The 22616-nt window shown below is 48.4% G+C and overlaps 1 protein-coding gene across 1 annotated transcript in view; it reads right to left on the bottom strand.

The window, feature by feature from the left end:
* Positions 1-22616, bottom strand: part of fgf14 (fibroblast growth factor 14) — a 622751-nt gene that overhangs the window by 437453 nt on the left and 162682 nt on the right. The window lies entirely within an intron of this gene.

Below are 22616 nucleotides of genomic sequence, written 5' to 3'. Positions count from 1 at the left end.
GCGGCGGGTTGTAGAGCTGGAGAACATTACAGCGATGGGGGTGGGGGTGGCGCAGGGGCCATGGAGAGATTTGAAAACAAGGTTGAGAATTTTAAAGTGGGGACTCTTTCAGACTGGGGATCAACGAGCACAGGGGTGATGAACGAACATTAGGAGGGCGGTTTTAATTATTACATGAAGAGACGACAGACATATTTTATGTACAACACGGGACAGATAAAGATTAAGAAGAGCTTGTTCCTTCACTATGGATTACAAAATATACAGGGCAGGAATAGAAAATTTAGCAGAGACTTGCCCATGTTTCACGTTGATGGGAATCCATCTCTACAGTAACCGACTACAGATCGCTGAGAATAGCAATGGGGGATGGATAGTGCCTACACCAATGAACAATTCAATCTTCAGTAAACTGAGCAACGTGATAATGAAATCAGGCCAACTGGACCTGTGCTTTCCTGTCTTTCATGCAAATTGGAAAGAAAGTTTCAAATATTGAGCTATTGATTTGCATTTTAGGAGACAACAGAAAGTATGGACTCCAGGTCAATGGAGGTGCCATCATTGCTTAGAAGACAATTCACAATCCCGCGTGAACTTTAACTGTGGGCTGCAATGTCACACAATACAAAATCTGACACACCTGCTATAAATCAATCAATGTCAGTCTTGTGACCAAAGGAACTGAAGATCAAAAAATACAAAAACAGACATACCAACAAGCTTGCATTTGTATAGCACCTTTCTTCACAAGGTAAAACATCACATAGCGTTCCACAGAAGTGACTATTCTCATGGTGCTGTTGGAGGAACCGCAAGCCAAAATAACCACATTTACTGAATGCCCCCGTCGCCCCCCCCCCCCCCCCCCGGCCAAAGAAGAAGCTATCATTACGATTGCCCTTTTTGTAACCTTTACTTTAACATGAACCAGAACCAACACAAATTAAACAGTCAATTAACGGGCAGATGAGAAAGAGGCAAATGAAAAGGTATATTTCACTTTAAATGGCCAATACAGCAAAAATAGGTCTTACACAACCACAAACTACTGCATCCCTCCCCGCAGTCATGTGTCACGACATAGCTACACAGTTCCACAGTATAGTAATGGATATTGTTGAAAGACAAAGTGGACTCTGAAGGCGCAGCACCAATTTGGGTCGGACCATCCAGGAACACTCTGATTTTTGAAATTTCTTGGTGCAGTTTCCAGCGTTATTTAGCTGCATTTGACCCTGGATTTTCACCCAAGCCACTGGACGGTATTGAATGGATGTGACAGGGTTTCATTGACCAGCTGGACCCTCATGTCGCCTCCTTTCGGGGAGGCCTACCGAATTGAGTGCCTGGGCAGCGGGGGGTCTTCAGCAGGTTTAAGGGGCCCGAGCCAGAAACCCCACCCCTCCCATGAGATTTGTCAGCCAATCAGCGGTTAGCAGCTGTGCATTGTTTGGCAGGACCAACGACAGAGCAGTGGCAGAAATGCACCGACCCGCGGTGCTCCAGAACTTGCCGCACCCCGAGCCAAGCTGTTCCAGTACAGCTACAACGCTGGCATCTACCCGGCAATGTGCAAAATTGCCCAGGTGTGTCCTGTACACGAGAAACAGGACAAATCCAACCCAGCCAATTACCCCCCTATCAGTCTACTCTCCATCATCAGCAAAGTGATGGAAGGAGTCATCAACAGTGCTATCAAGCAGCACTTACTCAGCAATAACCGGCTCACGGACGCTCAATTTGGGTTCTGCCAGGGTCACTCAGCTCCCGACCTCATTACAGCCTTGGTTCAAACATGGACAAAAGCGCTGAATGCCTGAGGTGAGAGTGACTGCCCTTGACATCAAGGCAGCATGTGACCGGGTATGGCCTCAAGGAGCCCGAGCTAAACTGTAGCCAATGGGAATCCGGGGGGAAACTCTCTGCTGGTTGGAGTCATACCCGGCACAAAGGAAGATGGTTGTGGTGGTTGGAGGTCAATCATCTCAGCTCCAGGACATCACTGCAGGAGTTCCTCAGGGTAGTGTCCTCGGCCCAACCATCTTCAGCTGCTTCATCAATGACCTCCCTTCCATCATAAGGTCAGAAGTGGGGGTGTTTGTGGATGACTGAACAATGGTCAGCACCATTCACCACTCCTCAGATAATGAAACAGTCCATGTTCAAATGTAGCAAGACCCGGACAATATCCAGGCTCGGGGCTGACAAGTGGCAAGTTACATTCACGCCACACAAGTGCCAGGCAATGACCATCTACTACAAGGGAGGATCTAACCATCGCTCCTTGACATTCAATGACATTACCATCACGGAATCCCCCACAATCAACATCCTGGGAGTTACCATCGACCAGAAACTGAACTGGACTAGCCATATCAATACTGTGGCTACAAGAGCAGGTCAGAGGCTGGGAATGCTGCAGCCAGTAATTTACCTCCTGACTCCCCCAAAGCCTGTCCACCTTCAAGGCACAAGTCAGGAGTGTAACGGAATACTCTTCACTTGCCTGGATGAGTGCAGCTGCAACAATACTCAATAAGCTCGACACCAGCCAGGACAAAGCAGCCCGCTTGATTGGCACCCCTTTCACAAACATTCACTCGCTTCACCCACCGATGCACAGTAGCAGCCGTGTGCACCATCAACAAGATGCACTGCAGGAAGTCACCAAGAAGTCACAAGGAGAGCACCTTCCAAACCCACAAACACTACTTCTAGAGGAACAAAGGCAGCAGACACATGGGAACCTCACCATCTGCAAGTTCCCCTCCAAGTCACTCACTATCCTGGCTTGGAAATATATTGCCGTTCCTTCACTGTCACTGGGTTACAATCCTGCAACTCCCTCTCTAACAGCACGGTGGGTGCACCTACACCACATTAACTACAGCGGTTCAAGAAGGCAGCTCACCATCACTTTCTCAAGCACAATTAGGAATGAGTAATAAATGATGGCACTGCCGTCGAAGCCCACATCCCTGAATGAATAAAACAAATGCCTACTTAAGGATGCCGGTTGGCACCAGGAAAGTCATACATGACCATTCCTGCCTCAAACTTAATCTGGGCAGAGCAGGGAAGACAACAGGAAGTCCCCACCACACACCCTCCCAGCTGGTCAGATAGCCACATCCCCCCCACTATCAAACTCACCCGATCACCCTATCAGAGGGAGACGTTAAATTCTGCCCATTGAGTTTATTAAGAATTAGATTTGGCTTTGGTATTGACTTTAATAATCCAAGTTCACATCAACACAAGATTTAATCCCTCGCGCTTACAATGCTTGGACATTATTACAGGAAAATGGGTTATCTGCAGATAACAATGATTGTGATTGATACTCAATGACGTGACACGGAGCTTTAACCAAGGATATACAAGCTCTGAATGTTTCCTCTCTCTCTCTTTCCTCCCCTCAGTCTGTAGGTATCTTTATCAGTCTCAATGACATCTCTGCCTCTCTTGTTGTCTCTCTGTTTTTCCCCATTCGATTTTCTGTATCATTTTCTGCTTGTGGTTTCTCTATTTCTCTTTATCCACAGTTTCTTGTTTCCTGTCTCTGCCCCTGAACTTTATTTTGCTATGAATGCGTTTCTCCCTCCTCTTTTACTCTGCTTTTCCTTTCTCCCCAGCCCTTGCTGTTCTCGTTCTATGAGCTTTACTTTGCATTCCCTCACTCTCATTGTCTCTCTCTCTCTTTCCCTGCCCTGTGTATCTGGGATTCCCCCCCCCCCGGGATTTCCCCCCCCCCCCCCCCCCCACCCTTTCTCTCAGTCCTTGCAATGCCTGTGGCTCAGAGAACAGCTTTCTTGCTTTGACTGAGCAAACTATTGGTTCGATTCCACTGCAGGACTTGGGCACAACAATCAAGGCAACTATTCCAATGCAATACGGAAGGAGCGCTGCAGTGTTGAAGATGCTGTGTCTTTCGGATGAGGTGACGTCCTATCTGCCACCTGAGATTAAAAGATCCCCTGCCACCATCCTGTAGAAGAGTAGGGGACTTCTTCCCAGTGTCCGGGATAATATCTATCCCTCAATCAATCTCACAAAAAAATGTGGACGTTAGTGTTGTTTGTGGGATTTTGCTCTGCGCGTATTGGCAGTCATGTTTGTACATTACAGCAGTGCCTATACTTCAAAATAACTTCATTATATGTAAAGTGTTTAGGGAGATCTGGTCATCATGGAAGGCGCTATAGGAATGCAAATCTTTCTTTATTGCCCCATTTATTTGTTATTTTCCTGGTCTTGCCCCTGTGTGCTCCTTGCCCTGTATCTGTATATCGGGACTAGCATTCCTTCTCACTTTGTTCCCGAGTAAATCTATGACTCCTGTGTTTACATCGCTTGTGCCCCCTCAATCCTGGCGCCCACACTGCTAATCAATTCAGCAGGTCGAATATTAGTTATAAACTAAATCTCAGCTGCCTTGAACTATTGGTAATGAAACTCCGAGAGATGTAAGTCGGTAACCTGAAGATGTCCTTAGAGTTAGAAGAAGCAGATATGGAATAGCAGAGCATGGCTGCAATCAGATCTAACACAGGCAATCATTTCTGGGTCGAAGGAGTTCATTTTCAATAGTTTTGTTGGACCCCATCAAATATTAAGGCTGGCACTACAGGTTGTAACTCAATAAACTCTCAAATAAAGGTTGTTTCATCCACCCTATAATGTTGTGACTGTCTCCCCATTAACTGTTTTTCCATGTGGTTTTTTTACCCACTTATCACTGATGATGTAAGATTACCTTCTCCCTCCTGTAAGGGCCTCAAAGCGTTTTGTATTTGACAAACTCAATCAATACTTTGGATGGAAGGTTAGCTTCAGTTTAACGTCCATCACGGTTTGTTTTTTAAGAAGTCTTCCACCAGGACAAACCTGTTGGACTTTAACCTGGTGTTGTAAGACTTCATACTGTGCTCACCCCAGTCCAACGTCAGCATCTCCACATCATGTTTGCTTTTTGACATGGGTTCACCCAACTTCCACAAAAATACAGAAAAACAAAAACCCTGCGGACGTTGAAAATCTGAAATTAAAACAAAAGATAATGGAAATACTTGGCAGTTTTGGCAGCGGTTTTGGAGACAGAAACTGTGGGTGGGATTTTCCGATCCCCCCCCCCCCCCCCCCCCCCCATTGGCCTGTTTTGCAGTGGCAGAGGTGACCCACAAGCTGGTGGCTGTCAATGGGGTTTCCTGTGGTTCGCACACCCCTTGCCGCCGGGGAACCGAGTTAGGGAGGGAGGGGGTGGGGGGTGTCACTGTTGGCATGACCGAAAGATGCCGTCAGTGGAACGGCCAGAAACTTTCGGCCAATGTTAATGTTTCGGTCTAATTGTATCGAATGCTAGAGCAGGTTCGACAGGCCGCATTGTCTACCCCTCCTCCTATACGTTTTGTTCTTAAGCAACCAAAGTCTTTTTAAAAATAGGTGTAGAGTACCCAATTATTTTTGTCCAAGGGGCAATTTAGCGTGGCCAATCCACCTAGCCTGCACATCCTTGGGTTGTGGTGGTGAAACCCACGCAGACACAGGGAGAATGTGCAAACTCCACACGGACAGTGAACCAGGGCTGGGATCGAACCTGAGACCTCAGCGCTGTGAGGCAGCAGGGCTAACCCACTGCCCCACCGTGCTGCCCAGGAAAGTCTTTTCTTTGCAGCAAGGGATTGGGGTCAGGAATGCACTGTCTGAGAGTGTGGTGGAGGCAGATTAACACAGCGAGCGATTAGGGTCTGGAATGCACTGTCTGAGAGTATGGTGGAGGCAGGTTCACACAGTGAGTGGTTAGAATCCGGAATGCACTGTCTAAGAGTGTGGTGGAGGCAGATTCACACAGCGAGCAGTTAGGGTCTGGAATGCACTGTCTGAGAGTGTGGTGGAGGCAGGTTCACACAGCGAGTGGTTAGGATCTGGAATGCACTGTCTGAGAGTGTGGTGGAGGCAGATTCACACAGCGAGCGGTTAGGGTCTGGAATGCACTGTCTAAGAGTGTGGTGGAGGCAGATTCACACAGCGAGAGGTTAGAATCCGGATGCACTGTCTGAGAGTGTGGTGGAGGCAGATTCACACAGCGAGAGGTTAGAATCCGGATGCACTGTCTGAGAGTGTGGTGGAGGCAGATTCAATTCAAAATGTAATTGGGTCATTATCTGAAGAGAAACCAATTGTAGGGCACCGGGGAAAAGCTGGGCAAGTGAAATTAAGTGAGTTACTCTTGCAGAAAGCCAGCACAGACATGGCAGACTGAATGGCCTCCTTTTGTACTGTAACCATTCTACGATTTGATGCTACGATATTATAAAAAGTAAAACCAAGAATTCTGGAAATTCAGAAACAGGAAATACTGGAGTTGAAAGGCAGAGCAATTTATCAGCATTTTGAGAGATGAGTTAGGTGGAGCTGATCAGATCAGGTTGAGAGTTAAAAGAAAATCTCGATGGTACCTTTCACTACCTCAAATCAGAAAGCGCTTTATAGCCAATGAAATACTTTTAAAGTGTAGTCATTGTTGGAATGTCAAAATACGTGAGAAAGATGTTTTACACAATGCCACTCTACAGGCTTGTGAGCAAAGTTAGAGGTGATGCAATCAGGAGCAACCTGGATATGAAATAGCCGAGTGACAGGAATGTGGTTAATGGATGTTTTTCGGGCCAGAGGAAGGGTTGTAGTGGAGTTCTCCGGGAGTCAGTGTTGGGAGCTTCGCTTCTCCTGATCGTACATTAATGGCCGAGACCTTAGTGCACAGGAGACAGTTTCAAAGTTTGCGGAAATATTTCAGGATTCTCTAGCCGCGCCCACCCAGAGACCGGAAATCCCCGCCCCAGATCACTGGACCTTTACTGGTTTGCGTCCTGCCCACGGTGATCCTGCGGAGGGGGGGGGGGTGAGAATCCAACCCACTGTGAACCGTGAGGAGGGCAGTGTAGAACTTCAAAAGGACATGGACAAGCTGGTGGGATGCATGGGCAGGTGGCAGATCAGGTTCAATGTGGAGGAGAGAAGGCTGAAAGGAGATCTGAGAGATATTCAAAATCATGAGAGGGGTCTGGACAGAGTAGACAGGGAGCAACTGTTCCCATTGGCGAAAGAATCGAGAACCAAGAGGGCACAGATTTAAAGTATTTGGTAAATGAAGCCAAAGTGATGTGAGAGAAACTTGCGTACAGCGAGTGGTTAAGGTCTGGATTGCAGTGCACGAGAGTGGGGTGGGGGTAGGTTTAAAAAGGAATCAGAGTGTCATTTGAAAAGGAAGAATGTGCAGGGTTACGGGTTTAAGACAGGAGACTGACACTTAAGTGAATTGCTCATTTGGAGAGCCGGGGCAGACAGGGTGGGCCAAATGGCTTCCTTCTGCACAGTGACAATCTGTGTGTCTGCGCATTAGGGCATAACATCGGCACACAGCGATCTCCCACAATCAGCACCGTGACAATAACCAGATCACCGATTTTATTGACAGCGATTTTATTATAAATGATAAATATTGGCCAGGATGCCTGGGAGAACTCCTTCGCTCTTTGACAAAACAAAGGCCCTGGTAGCTTTGACGTGCGTTTGACGAGGTGTACAGGCCGCCATTTAACGCCTCATCCAAGAGGCGGCAACTTCAACAGCACAGCACTCCAACGGTGACGCACTGGAATGTCAACCTGGATGATGCGCTCAAGCCTCTGGAACAGGACCGAAACTGACAACCGTCAGTCTCAGAGGTGAGAGTGCGACCTATTTAAACACTGCTCGCATAACTGTTAGATTTTGATGCATGAGTAGATTGTGACTAATCCACAGTGCTGACCTCTTTATTCATGTCTCCAATGTATGAACTGATCTTCCCTCTGAGTTCAGCGAGTAGTTCCTGATTAAGTTAAGTTTCGCAGGGCAGCACGGTGGCACAGTGGGTTAGCACTGCTGCCTCACGGCGCCGAGGTCCCGGGTTCGATCCCGGCTCTGGGTCACTGTCCGTGTGGAGTTTGCACATTCTCCCTGTGTTTGCGTGGGTTTCGCCCCCACAACCCAAAAGATGTGCAGGGTAGGTGGATTGGCCACGCTAAATTGCCCCTTAATTGGAAAAAATGAATTGGGTACTCTAAATTTATTTTAAAAAAGAAAAACAAAGTTAGTATTTTGCTGCAAGAATGGGCTGCGTTTATGTCTCCCGGTGGGGTGCAGGAGGCGGAACAGAAAGTGAGCGGTTCGCTCGCTGCTGCCCCCAGTGTCTCAGCTCAACAAATCAAGCGTCGGGTAGTAAATTGGTGGACATCTGGTGGGAATGTGTCCAATTAGCTGTGGGAAGGTGGGAAAGGCTGGTGGCTAGCCTTCTATTTCGCCCTTCCCCCGCCATAGCTACAGTAAAACACTCCCAAACCTTTTAAACATTCAATGCCCTAAGGCAGGGGCCAACGAAAAGTTGAAACAATTGGGTTGTTACACTTAGTAGCTCAATCAGTGACTTCAAAATGGACGCTGGGTATCCAACTTCCTTCTGCCTTCTTGCCTACCATAATTCAGGAGACCGGTGTGAAGCTGCTGCCATCTCATCCTCGTGCCCTATTTTATATTTGCGCTGAGGGAGCAGCTTGCCTGATTTCTAGTTGTAAAATCCAGCTCAATGTCTTTTTTAGAAAAATGTTCTCCTCGTTTTAAAATGATGCTCCGTGTGTGCCAATCGGTAGCCCTGTTGCCAAGATTTATGCGATGCCAAAACTATTGTCAATGGGAAAAAGGCTTGTTTTCTCCGGATAGAAAAGAAAAGACTGAGAAAACATAAAAGAGATCTTTAAAATTATGAAGAGGTTTGATAGGGGCAGATAGGGCAGCACGGCAGCACAGTGGTTAGCACAGTTGCTTCACAGCTCCAGGTTCTATCCCCGGCTTGGGTCACTGTCTGTGCGTGGTCTGCACGTCCTCCCAGTGTGTGCGTGGGTTTCCTCCGGGGGCTCCGGTTTCCTCCCACTGTCCAAAGATGTGCAGGTTAGGTGGATTGGCCATGATAAATTGTCCCTTAGTGTCCAAAAAGGTTAGGTGGGGTTACTGGGTTATGGGGGTAGGGTGATCTTTCCAAGGGCTGGTGCAGCCTCGATGGGCCGAATGGCCTCCTTCTGCACTGTAAATTGTATGATTCTACGTAGAGAGAAAATGTTGAGGAAGACCAAAACAAGGAGTGATAAATATAAAACGGTCACGAATAAATTCAACAGGGAAATCAGGAGAGATTTCTTCACTCAGAGCGTGGTCAGAATGTGGAACTCACTCCCACAGGGAATGGTTGAGGTGAACACTATCGGTACATTGAAGAGGAAGCTGGGTAAACACATGAGGGAGGGAGGAATAGACGCTTTGCTGATTGGGTGAGATGGATTATGGTCAGAGGAGGCTCCTGTTGGGCGAAACAGTGGAATGAACCAGCTGGGCCGAATGTACTGTTCCTGTACTGTAAAATCCTATTCTCTGTAATAACAGCCACTTACAATTCTGTATCTGGGAATACTTTGTGGCTGGTTATGCTTCACGCGATGTGTGGTGATATCAGCAGCGTCTTCGCGCGGGCTTTGAACAGATCAACATCTTGATTGTATTGAGCAGTACACCCTTAACCAACCTCGATCGCGATTTACAAGAATCCAGAGTGTGGGCACCTCCTCACCATTTCTCTTTGCAGCAACAAAGAAATACAACACACTGGCATTTCCAAGACCAACATCATGTCGTTTAATTAAAAGCAATATACTGAGGATGCTGGAGACCTGAAATAAAATCAGAAAGTGCTGGCTACACTCAGCCAGTCAGGCTGTGGAGAGAGAGAAACAGAGTTCACGTTTCGAGTCCAAAATGATTCCTCTTCGAAACTGAAGGAAAGTAGAAATGTGATGAGTTCTATGTTGTTGAGAAAAGACTCTTAGCTTTTAATCTCACTTCATAATCTTCGCAAATAACAAATCGGAAATACCCCCAATAAAATACATAATTTCAGGTCTTCTGCCCACAACAGCTATGGCTGAGGCGGAAGGAAAAGAGCGCCCCCACGGCACAGGCCCGCCCGTGGATCGGTGGGCCCCGATCGCAGGGCAGGCCACCGTGGGCCCCCCCACCCGGGGCCAGTTCGCCGAAGCCCGCCCGCGCCGCCAGTCCCGCCGGTAAGTGAGGTGGTTTGATTCACGCCAGCGGGACTGGCATGACAGCAGCGGGACTTCGGCCCATCGCGGGCCGGAGAATCGCCGGGGGGGGGGCACCGACCGGCGTGGCGCGATTACCGCCCCCGCCAAATTTTCAGTACCAGAGAATTCAGCAGCCGGCGGGGGCAGGATTCACGCCCCGCCCCGGCGATACTCCAACCCGGCGGGGGGGGGGTCGGAGAATCCCGCCCCAAGTAACATTTCTGAGGCTGGCGTACTAAAGACAAAACATCGACAAGCGCAGAACCTCTAATTTAGCTTTGATTTTGATTAGAACGGCAAAGTTTTTTAAAATTCATTTACGGGATGCGGACGTCGCTGATTAGGCCAGCATTTATTGCCCATCCCTAGTTGCCCTTCAGAAGGTGGTGGTGAGCTGCCATCTTAAACCACTGCAGTCCTTGAGGTGTAGGTACACCTACTGTGCAGTTAGGGATTTTGACCCCCCCAACCACAGTGAAGGGACGGCGATATATTTCCAAGTCAGGGTGGTGGGGTTCCCAGATATCTGCTGCTCTTGTTCTAGAAGGTAGTGGTCATGTGTTTGGATGGTGCTGCCTAAGGAACCTTGGTGAGTTCCTGCAGTGCGTCTTGTAGATGGTACACACGGCTGTCCCTGTGCGTCGGTGGTGGAGGGGTTGAATATTTGTGGAAGGGGGAGCAATCGAGTGGGCTGCTTTGTCCTGGATGGTGTTGAGCTTCTTGAGTGTTGTTGGAGCTTCACTCATCCAGCCAAGTGGGGAGCATTCCATCACACTCCCGACTTGTGCCTTGTAGATGGTGGACAGGCTTTGGGGGGGGGGGGGTCAGGGGGTGAGTTACTCGCATTAGGTTCCTAGCTTTTGACCTGCCCTGGTGGCCACAGTATTAATATGGCTAGTCCAGTTCAGTTTCTGATCAATGGTGACCCCCAGGATGTTGATTCAGGGGGATTGTGAAAGCTGTTTTTCTCTTTCTCTCTCTCATTAACTGGTCGATGGATTGATTGCCTGATGGGTGTGTTGTCTGATCACACACAAGTTAGCCCTGAATATGGATCCTTCATCACTGCCTATTCTGTGGCATCACCTTAACAAATAACTAAACCGATGGGAAATGTTACTTAGCAATTGAGATCTGCCAATTGTTACCTGAAGGAATGATCAGATAGAAATAGGAATCATCAAGAAAGAGAGAAAAATCACATCATAAAGAAAGCATTAAAAATATTCATTACGATGAACGGGATTTTCCAGCCCTGCCTTCGACCGGGATCTTCCAGACCTGCCGGCAGTCAACAGACGTTAGGCTGACCAACCACATACTCGGCTGTGGGTCCCACCACAGCAGTGCCGGACTATTCCGGCCTACACATTCATGTTTTGAATTGCTGGTATGAATAGAATGATCTGGACTATCCTGAGCTTGTGAACATCGGGAAGGAGGGACAGCAGGAGGCCATTCGGCCCTTCGAGCTCGCTCTGCCATTCAACAAGATCATGGCTGATCTTCCACCTCAACTTCACCTTTGTATACTGTCCCCGTTTCCCTAAATTTCATTCGCACCCACCCAAAAATATATTAATCTCGGTTTTGATTATTCTCAATGACTGAGCAATTCAGCCCTCTGGGCTAGAGAATTCCAAAGATTCACCATCCTTTGAGGGGCGAGGTTTTTCCACATCTGTGTCCTCAGTCATCTTAGCTTGAGAGGGTGACTCCATGTTTGGGATTCCCCAGCCAGAGGGAAGCAACCTCTCAGCAATGACGCTGTCAAGCTCCTTGTTTCAATGAGATTCTCATTCTTCCAAACCCCGGGAATATGGGCCAAGTCTGCTCAATCTCTCCTCACAGGACAATATGTTCATCCCAGGAAATGCAGAGATAGATCATCTCACTAACGATGCTCAAGTGTATTGAAATGGAAATTCCCTGTTCCGTGGCACAACGTAAGGGAAGATAACAAATGAATCAGCCCCTGTGCCTGTAATACCCTGCATGGGACCCAGGTGCTGGGAATACTTGTCTTCACCATGCTCCCGGTGGAGTACCAAGCTCCCCCACTAGGGGCAGGGTATCTCAATTACCCAATGTCAGCCAGTAAGGCATGGACCAGAGAGAAATCTGGTAGGGATCTACTGGGCCGTATATATTGTTCTGTAAATAAAATTTTGTTCCTGTTTTACTCAGTGTGCTCTGATTAAAGTGTCCATCCTGGGTGATGGAATCTCGCTGCAATGTTGATGTCATTGAATCTGTTCCCTGTTGCCAAGACACTACAGTTCATAAAATATTGATCTTAGTACTTCTTACAATCTCATGTCCAAATAATCTCAACCAACAGGCAAGCAATGTTCCATGAACGTTAACTATCTGAAATGAAATGAAATGAAAATCGCTTATTGTCCCGAGTAGGCTTCAATGAAGTTACTGTGAAAAGCCCCTAGTCGCCACATTCCGGCGCCTGTTCGGGGAGGCTGATACGGGTATCTGAGTTGTATTCGCACGATTTCCCAAAAATCGGACTTCTCTTGTGCACTTGACACAACGATCCAGAAAATCCACAGGGACACGGACTTCACTGATGACCCTGCTGAAGTTAGTGAGCTCAGGAGATGGGGTGGGCTGGGAGTAAAGGCATCAAGAAATTGATGTCTGGAGATGCATTAGAGGCGCCCTCCTTACTTGAAGAACATACAGAAAGGTCAACCCTGGGAAGCAAAAGCGGACTTTGGGTTTCCCACTGCGATGGAGGATCTGGCTCCTTCCGGGGGCTCATTACAAATATGTTCACATACAAAGTGGAAAAAAAGCCCATAGCCCATTCTGCCATATCTGGCAGATGAAGAGAGACCTGGTCTACATACATCAATACTGTTCCCACCATCTCCACCACTTACAAGTCAGGGGTGTGATAGAATACACTGCACTTTTCAACATGGCTGTAGCTCCAACAGCATTCAAGAAACTTGACACCGCGCAGGACAAAGCGGCCACTTGATTGGCGCTCCGTCCAGCATGCACTCCGTCCACCACTGTTGCACAGTGACCCCAGCGTGAACCTAGCTACAAGATGGACTGCAGCAGCTCCTCCTTCGACAGCCCCTTCCAAATACTTGACCTCGACCACTTGGAAGGACAAGAGCAGCAGATACCTGGGAACCCCACCACCTGGGAGGTTCCCCTCCAAGTCACTCACCACCCTGACTTGGAAGTCTATCGCTGTTCCTTCACTGTCGCTGGGTCAGCATCCTGGCACTCCATTCCTAACAGCACTGTGGGTGTATCTACACCTCAGGGACTGCAGCGGTTCAAGAAAGCGGCTCACCCCTACCTTCTCAAAGGGCAACTAGGGATGGGCAGTAAACACTAGTCTTGGCAGTGACGCCAAGATTACAATAAGTATTTTTTTTCGAAGATGTGATCAGATGTTTAAAACGCTGCTTTCAATACCAATTATGAGAAGGAGAGAAGGGGAGTTTACTCCAGTGACCCGGTCAATATCTGTCCTTCAATGGACATCATTGGACAGAGGGCCTGCTCATTTCCACACTGCTTATTGTGGGAGTTTCCTGCCTGCCTCTCCTACATTACAACAGCATGGAACCGCCCGGTGTTCTGATAAGCGCTATAGAAATGCAAACTCTTTCTCCAACAACAAAATGCTGTTACTGTACAGGGTGGTGGATTAAAAATCGTCAAAAGAAATGTGGAGCTTGTCCCTGGTGTTTTATACAATCAAAAACTGTTTGCTTGAATGTTGGCCTTGAAACGTAATGCCAGCCATCTATTATGGGATGTAGTGTCAGTGGGCTGAAAATAGATAAATTGACTGCCAGGTCTTTAATAAAAAAAGACAAAATACGCTCAATAAAGCAACAGGAATGTCTGCAATGACGTGATGCCCAGACAAGTCATTAAATGACAATTAATGCAATGATAGCTTGAATCTGTAGGCCTATACATTTCATCCTGGATAGAGAACGGTCGTTTTATTGAAATGTATACATTTCTCAGAGGCGTTTTGACAGGTTAGATGCTGAGGGGCCTTTTCCCCCGACTGGAGAATCTAGAACTGGGGGGTTCACAGTCTCAGGACCATTTTAGGCCTGGGATGAGGAAACTGTGGTAGTAGAGGTATTACGGTACCTGGTAATGCTGGAACACCATTGGTAGCAATTGTAAATAGTTACCAAACGCTGTACGGAGGCATTACGGTGCCTCCAAAACTAATTCTACCACGTTGCCATGTTTGTAGTATCAGGCCACCACCCCCGCCGGACTCTTTTTTAACAGGGGGTGAATGTGGTAGTAGAGGTATTACGGTACCTGGTAATGCTGGAACACCATTGGTCGAAATTGTATGCTTCCTATTGGTCAAGCTGTATGGTAGCTCCGCCCTGCAAGGCGGGGTATAAGAGCCCGTGCCGCCCCAGCAGCCTTCATTCTGTACCTGAGCTGATGGGGTAAACATCTAACTTATTAAAGCCTTCAGTTGGACTACAACCTCGCTTTAGTGGTCTTTGATCGTGCATCAGAAACATTTCTTCACTCAGAGGGTTGTGACTCTGAAATTCCTACCCCACAGAGCTGTGAATGCTCAGTTGGTTTGTGTATTCAGCGGAGTAGAATTTTGTATCAGAAGCTCTAGGTTCAAGTCTCACTTAATAGTAATGATAATCCTTATTCGTGTCACAAGTAGGCTTACATTAACAGTGCAATGAAGTTACTGTGAAAAGCCCCTAGTCGCCACACTCCGGCGCCTGTTCGGGTACACGGAGGGAGAATGCAGAATGTCCAAATGACCTAACAGCACGTCTTTCGGGACTTATGGGAGGAAACCGGAGCGCCCGGAGGAAACCCACGCAGACACGGGGAGAACGTGCAGACTCCGCACATACAGTGATCCAAGCCGGGAATCGAACCTGGGACCCTGGAACTGTGAAGTAACAGTGCTAACCACTGTGCTACCCGTGCCATCCAAGACTTGATGGCCACACAATGCACACTCATAATATGGCCAAACTAGTTGATTGTCAGACAAAAGCAAGTTACTGCGGATGCTGGAATCCGAAACAAAACAGAAAATACTGAACAATCTCAGCAGGTTGGGTGGGGTTGCTGGGTTATGGGGATAGGGTGGAGGTGTGGGCTTGGGTAGGGTGCTCTTTCAAAGAGCCGGTGCAGACCCGATGGGCCGAATGGCCTCCTTATGCACTGTAAAATCTATGATTCTATGAGGTCTGACAGCCTCTGTGGAGAGAAAAGGGGGCTAACATTTCAAGCCTGGGTGACTCTTTCTCAGCCTGTAAATCCTTCCATACAACTGATGGCAGGCGGTAAGAGTGGGCAAGTTTCCTGGTCAGTCGTACTGGAGAAGACAACAGCAAACCACGGCAGTACTTTGACAAGCATCAGCATGGACCAACCCAATGGAAGTCTATGGATGCCAATGCCCTCTTACTGCCTGGCACCTGGAGGAGGAGGATATGTTTAGACACCATAGGAATCATGGGAAAATGATCCTATTAAATGGTGGCGCAGGGGATTGCACTGCCTATTCTCGCTCTTACGTGGAGCGAGCACTTTGTTCACAAGAAATGTGCTGAGGAAGATCAGCTGGACAGCCACGGTTTGCCAGAGTGTCATTAATATAAGTAAAGCCCTGTGGTGTTGGGTTCTCTGGTGCACAGGTGAGCCAACACAGTTGTATGTGGTACAACTCTATTTTATTTTAACTCTTATAATACAGTTCGTTCTGGATACTCTGCACGTGCTGTCTCCCTGAGTGTGTCGTGTAGCAGGTCTGTCCTGGTCCTCCTCTCCAGCTAATACTGACCACCGGGTGTCGTGTTTGTGCTTTTATATCTTTCTGTGATTGGTTGTGGTGTTGTGTGTTCTGATTTGTCTGTTGGTGTGTCTATCATGATGTGTGTGTTTGAATATCATGACATTCCCCCTTTTTACAAAGATATGTGCCTACGTGGTTATAAATATAATCGTGTCATGAGTGCATCTAAGAGTGTGTGTGTGTGTGTTGTGTACAGCGTGTGTATATGACGTAACTATTTACATGGGGCGATGTCGGGTGCGTCACACTAACAAGGTTGTACCATAACAAAACATGAATGCGAGAAAAAAAAAACTTGAACAGTGGTCCGGTCAGACGATATCTGGAACGATAAACAACAACAGGTTATAATACAGAAGTGTTTGACTTTTTGAACGTATGAACAGCGTTATAAGTCCAGTCTAATGGGTGACCGCCTCAAGAATAGGCTGGTCCTCAAGCCGGTTCAGCTGTGGAGATTTGGGGTCACACTGGTTCACCTTGGACTGTTGGAGGTGATGCTGTTGCCGAAGTCTCTACTTTTCCATTTGTTGTACTTCGTGCAGTGCTTGGTTTTTCATTTGTGCAAATATAACATTCAACATCTTTGTTAGTGTTGCCTTGGCTGTGGTTTGGTTCTGGTGGCGATGGAAGGGGCATGATCCGTGGCATCTCCACGAAGTCATCCTTGGGAACCAGTGGAGGATCCGGCGTGTGCGTACGGTTCAGTTGCGAGCGTGGAAGGCGGCGCAAAGCTCGCTGATTGCGCCTACGCACCAATCCATCCACCCTGCATGCCAGGAACAAGGTGGAGTCTTTTTTCATTTTATGTTTGTGGTGGACGGCATCTTGTAGCCGATGGGTCGTTGCCATCGAAGTAGCACCATCACTAATATCATGCAAGGCGATGACTGTGCCAGATGTGGAAGTTGGCCGAGACCGTGCACGCTGGTTCCGGCCACCTGCTGTGCCGGAAGGGCGACTCCGCAGAGAAACGTCGAAGCATGTCGCCTTGGAGAGAGAATTGTTGCTCGCATCAACGTCTGGCGATGGCGCGAATTGGTGTGTCCGTCTTGGACCGCCGGTGCTGGTCGCCACTGCCGACCCAGTGGGACTGCCACGCGATCCATTCCCTGTCGCTGTGGCATCCGCCGTCACCCTGAGCGTGCCATCACCGAGGCCGTGACACCGCCCGTCCGGAGCAAGGTCTGGCGTGCGCGAATCAGAGTCGGCGCTTGGCTGCTCCCCATCTGGAGTCCGGTCTGCCTTCCGTCGATGCTCCCCGTCCGGAGTCCCAACAGGTTCACTGGAGGCAGCCGAGATTCCCTGAAGCTGCACTTCTGGAGTCGGAACATGCAGGAATGCACCAACCAGTGGAGAGGCTCGAGCCATCGAGGGTGGAAGCGGTGCGCCGCCACCGCAGTCGTCAGTGGTCCCACCGTGATCGTCGAGTGCCTCGGTACGCACTAGGCGAGGTCTGTCACCTTGCACCTTTTGCATGGGAAGTGGGATGCTGTCGTCACTCATCTCACATCCCGTGGATAGATCCTCATTAGCAGCTTGCTGTTCACTAGGGTTGGGTAAATTGTCAGAGTTTTCATCTGGTGGTGCACACCATGTCGGTGGACTGTCATTGTCTTGCCGTTGTCCTTCATTTGGGCTTTTCTTCTTTGGAATTTCATATGTATCTTTGTCTAATGTACATGCCTTCATGGTCTCGGGGTCTGATTTTGCTGGGACTGGCATGGTCACAGTCTCTCTTTTACTGTTCTCAATTGCCCACATTATACTCCCCATACATAACTGCTTAATCACTGGGGTTAGTGTGGTACAATGGATAATCGGGTCGACCTTATCTGCATCTTCACCATTAGTGGAAAGCACACTTGGTTCACTTGAAACTGCTGCGGGTTTTAAATTCGTTATCTGGCTACTCGATGTCGGTGTCCTCAGGATTCTTGCTCCAATGTTCTGCTCATTTATCAGTGGAGTGTGTATAGGTTCAATGCAATTAATGTTCCCCTCAAGGTTTGAAGAGTCATTACTGACTAACTGCTGGTCTCCGAAGTTGGGACTTTGCGGCGTTGTGTTGAAGGGAGACATTTGTCCCTGCTGTAGATATGATTCAGGTTGTGTTATTTCCATTACCTGAGGATCAATGTCTTGTCCATTTTTTCGATCCGTACTAAAACACTGGCAATTCTCAGTCTGCTCCTTGCAAGTTAAACATTCAATTAATTTCTTTAGCAAATCCTCAGCATCCTTCTGTGACCGTGCAGCATTATTAATCTCTGTTCGGCTATAATGATCCTGAAGGTCAGCGCATAAACCTTTTTTCTTCGGGCTTGGAAGAGGCGATTCCTTTGGCTTGTCTTCAGTTGGGCTGGAACAGTCTTCAGCGCTGTGCCCTTCATTGTAGCATGAGAGACCGTCATGGTCATGCTGCTGTGTAGTGGAGCATGGTAGGCTGTTATAGCCTTCTTGCTGTTCACGTGAGCATGGCAGACTTGCATCGTCTGCCGCTGGTTGGTCAGGAGAGGTTGCTAGACCCTCATGGTCTTGTTCCTGCAAGGACCGCACATTGGAGTCTTGCGTTGCTTCTATCGTGGAGGCTGTCCACGAGCTCTCTGTGGAGGCTTGTGACACTGGAGTCACTTCTTGTTCGTGCAAGGCCTGCGCTCTGGAGTCTTGCATTTCTGCAATTGTGGAGTCTGTCCACGAGCTCTCTGTGGAGGCTTGTGACTCTGGAGTCACTTCTGGTTCATGCGAGGACTGCGCTCTGGAGTCTTGCATGTCTTCTTTCATAGAGTCGGGAACGTTAAGCGGGACGTGGACCACGCTCTGTGTGGCAGCAGGGCGCTCTCCGTGTGCTTGCACCACTCCCTGTCTGTTAATGTCAGGCTGCAGCATCATCCGGTACTGATAAGTTGGAACGTCATATCTGCTGGATTGAAGATCCTCAAATCCGAAAAATGAATCCGCATCTGCGTCGGATTCAATGTGGGGGCCGCCAATGTGCAACACGAAAGGTTCGTCCGAGTCATAGTCGTATAGGACCACGGAGCTATCATTGGGCTCGCGAGGTCCGGAAACACTGTAAAGATCGTCATCGAAGTATTCGACGTCGGAATCATCGGCTTGTGCGTAGGTAACTGCTTGTCAGAGGGTTCTTCGGAGGTCAAATTCATCTCCTGGGTCAATTTGCGGCAATGTGCTGTCATTCCAGGTGAGGGAAGGTTGTTTTACAGCTTTAACAGATTTTTGTTTTTTTGATTTGGGACGTTTCCCCTTTAAATTGGTGCAGTCTGGGGCCTCTGACATCCTGACGCTCGGTATGTAGGACGTAGGAAGCGACTGCGCATGCTCAGATCGCTGTTCCTTTACCGATGGCCGTTTTCTTGACTGCGCATGCGCAGCATCTCGCGCATGCGCAAACGAAACTTCCGGTTCTGCGCACTGCTCGCGCAACTGTGCGAGCGTGATACCTTTAGCAAGATGGCCGCCGACCTCGACCCAGCCCTCTCTCAGGCCCGGGATTTCAGCCTCTGGGAATTCGGGCTCCGGGATCCCGGCCACGAGGTGAGTACTGCCGCTTTTCTTACCTTTACTTGCCGATTGGATTGCGTTTTCTTCACAGTACTTGGAGAATTTGACCAGGACTGCCTGGTAATTGTACCTTTGCTGCTTCCTGAAGAACCTGAACCTTGTGAATATTTCTCTTGCCCTTGCACCGGCGATGGTGAGGAGAAATTCAATTTTTTCGCTATCATCCAGGTCTTGGAGTTCAGCTGCCACCAGGAACAATTCGAAAACTTGCCGGAATCGCCGCCAGTTTTCGCGGAGATCGCCGTGGCACTGGGGCGGCTGCGGAACCGGGAGCTCTATCATTTTGCCTGGGCACTGCTGGTTGTCTGTGCACACTGAGGTATGCCGGCAGGTATCGATCCACTCCTGTACCATGCGGTGTTGGGTTCTCTGGTGCACAGATGAGCCAACACAGTTGTATGTGGTACAACTCTATTTTATTTTAACTCTTATAATACAGTTCGTTCTGGATACTCTGCACGTGCTGTCTCCCTGAGTGTGTCGTGTAGCAGGTCTGTCCTGGTCCTCCTCTCCAGCTAATACTGACCACCGGGTGTCGTGTTTGTGCTTTTATATCTTTCTGTGATTGGTTGTGGTGTTGTGTGTTCTGATTTGTCTGTTGGTGTGTCTATCATGATGTGTGTGTTTGAATATCATGACAAGCCCAAGGCTGTGTAACATGTGCTGAGCAGTTGAGAAACCTCACACAGCGAGGTAACCACAATGAAAGGAAAACTATTTCCTTGAGAAAAAGAATAAAAATATTACAAATTAAATAAAATTAAATTGTGGAATGTTGACACTCCAACTTGCAATTAAACTATTACGTTCTCGATGAGTGATACATATACTCATATACATAAACCCATTAATGAGTAAGACATATATTCTTCTTTTCCCATGTCCTCTAGCTTCATTTTCCCTCTTTCTTGGCAGTGTTGATTTCTGGCCTATAGTTGTGTCACTCTGGAACCAGTTTCTCGAGGACAGGGCTGTTGACTTAGTCTCCCATTTTCCCTATTCCTCTTATCCACCCTCCCTCAGGCCCTCCGAAAAGCTTGACTAAAATTCAGAGAGCATTGCCTGGGGTGATGCAGTCATAAACTGAAGTCTTATTAATTCGTTATCTATGCCACACACTGTGCCACGCCACGTCAGCAGTAAAACATTTGGGGGGCTGAGTTTGTGACGGGTGCTCTATAAATGTGGGACCTTGCTTGTTTTCCCCACGTAAATGTGACTGAATCTCTCACCTTTAACCATCCCTTCAATTCCCCTTGTGATTACTCCTGCACAGATGGTGCAGAAAGTCACTTTCAGTCAAGTTTTAAAAGAAACCTTCTTGCTGGTCTAAAGCTGCTCTTTAAGCATTATTTTTAATCAGTGAGGGAATCAAGTGTTGTGGGAATAAGGCGGGTAAGTGGAGTTGAGGATTATCACAAGAGAGGAGTCATGAGCTCACTAAATGGTGGAGCAGACTCGATGGGCCGATTGGCCTACTTCTGCTCCTAGGTCTTATGTTCTTATTTTTATACAGGCATCAAATTATCTGGAATTCTAAGATGAAAATCTTAAAAGACTTCATTGGAAAAAAATTATAATTGCATTACAGCCATAATATATAAATCACAAAGTGATATGGAGGTATTTGAAAAAATCGCTTATTGTCACAAGTAGGCTGTGAAAAGCCCCTAGTCGCCACATTCCGGCGCCTGTTCGGAGAATCGGCGCCATTGGCGCTGGCGCGGTGCCTGTTGGGGGCCGCTCAATGCGGCCGCCCCCGGCGATTCTCCCCGTGCGATGGGCCGAGTGCCCGCCAAGTTAGGCCGAGTCCCCCCAGTGTCGTTCTCGCGTGGTCCGACCCGGCGGGACCTCAGCGTTCATGCTGCGGGGCGGGGGGGGGGGGGATCTGACTCCGTGAGGGGGGGGGGGCTCCACGGTCGCCTGGCCCGCGATCGGGGCCTACAGATCAGCGGGCGGACGTATTCCGGTGGGGGCTATGTTCCTTCGCGCCGGGCCCTGTAGGTCTCCGCCATGTTGCGTCGGGGCCAGCGCAGAGACGCCAACCCACGCGCATGCGCAAACTCGCGCCGGCCGTGGCGCGCATGGGCGGACCTGCGCCGTCTCTGCTGACGCCCGTATCGGCAGCTGGAGCAGCGTGAGGCTCTCCAGTGCCGTGCTGGCCCCCTGTGCGGCGCAGGGTCGCTGCTCCCAGGGGCCAGGTGACGCCGTCGTAAAATGCTCCGGCGTTTACGACGGCATCAACACTTAGCCCTAGGATCGGAGAATCCCGCCCAGGAAACCTGTGGGAATCTGAGGTTTTAGTTCATCCGAGACCCTCATATTGCATAAAACTATAATTTTATGATAACGTTGGCAAGTAGGTCCAGCTGCCCCTGTGGCTAAAACCACTTGGGAGTCGCACTAGAGTTGACTCAAATCTGTGACTATCTTTCTCGAAAAGTGGAGAGAGTTGAGGGCGGATCTGTTCAAATATCCTCAGGGAGGAGAGCCTATGGTTGGAGACTGAGCACCAGGGAGCAGGCCAACTGGGGCCCAATTGGAATTATCACTGCCTTTAGCTTGTCCTCCAAATCTATTGCTGTCATTGGGATCCCCAGTGGAATTACCAGTGAACCTTATGGCTGCAGCTAATGTAGCAACAATAGTGCAAGAATACCATGGGAATTAGGGCCACTGAACTGCAAAAATACATCAGCCAACACCAGCAGTGACTTACAGATAATTCAAATGCATAGAAAGCAAAAACAAAGAGCTTCAGCCATCACCATAAACAAATGTTACACCATTCAGAGACAGACCTCTACAATTCAGCTACTGCATCAGAGGGAAAGAAATGGTAAAATTCAATCATTTAATAGCACGGGACCAATTCTCATAGAATTAACCACAAGTGTAATGTGTAAAATGTTCATGTCTGGTCTATGTGAAGGTTTAAAGTAAGCAGTACTGGCACTAAGATGTTTCAAAACACTTGACATCCAGTGAAATACACTTGAAATGTTCCC

Source organism: Scyliorhinus torazame, chromosome 15, assembly GCF_047496885.1.
Source record: "Scyliorhinus torazame isolate Kashiwa2021f chromosome 15, sScyTor2.1, whole genome shotgun sequence".
Taxonomy (NCBI): domain Eukaryota; kingdom Metazoa; phylum Chordata; class Chondrichthyes; order Carcharhiniformes; family Scyliorhinidae; genus Scyliorhinus; species Scyliorhinus torazame.
This window is presented reverse-complemented; position numbering and strand designations above follow the sequence as displayed.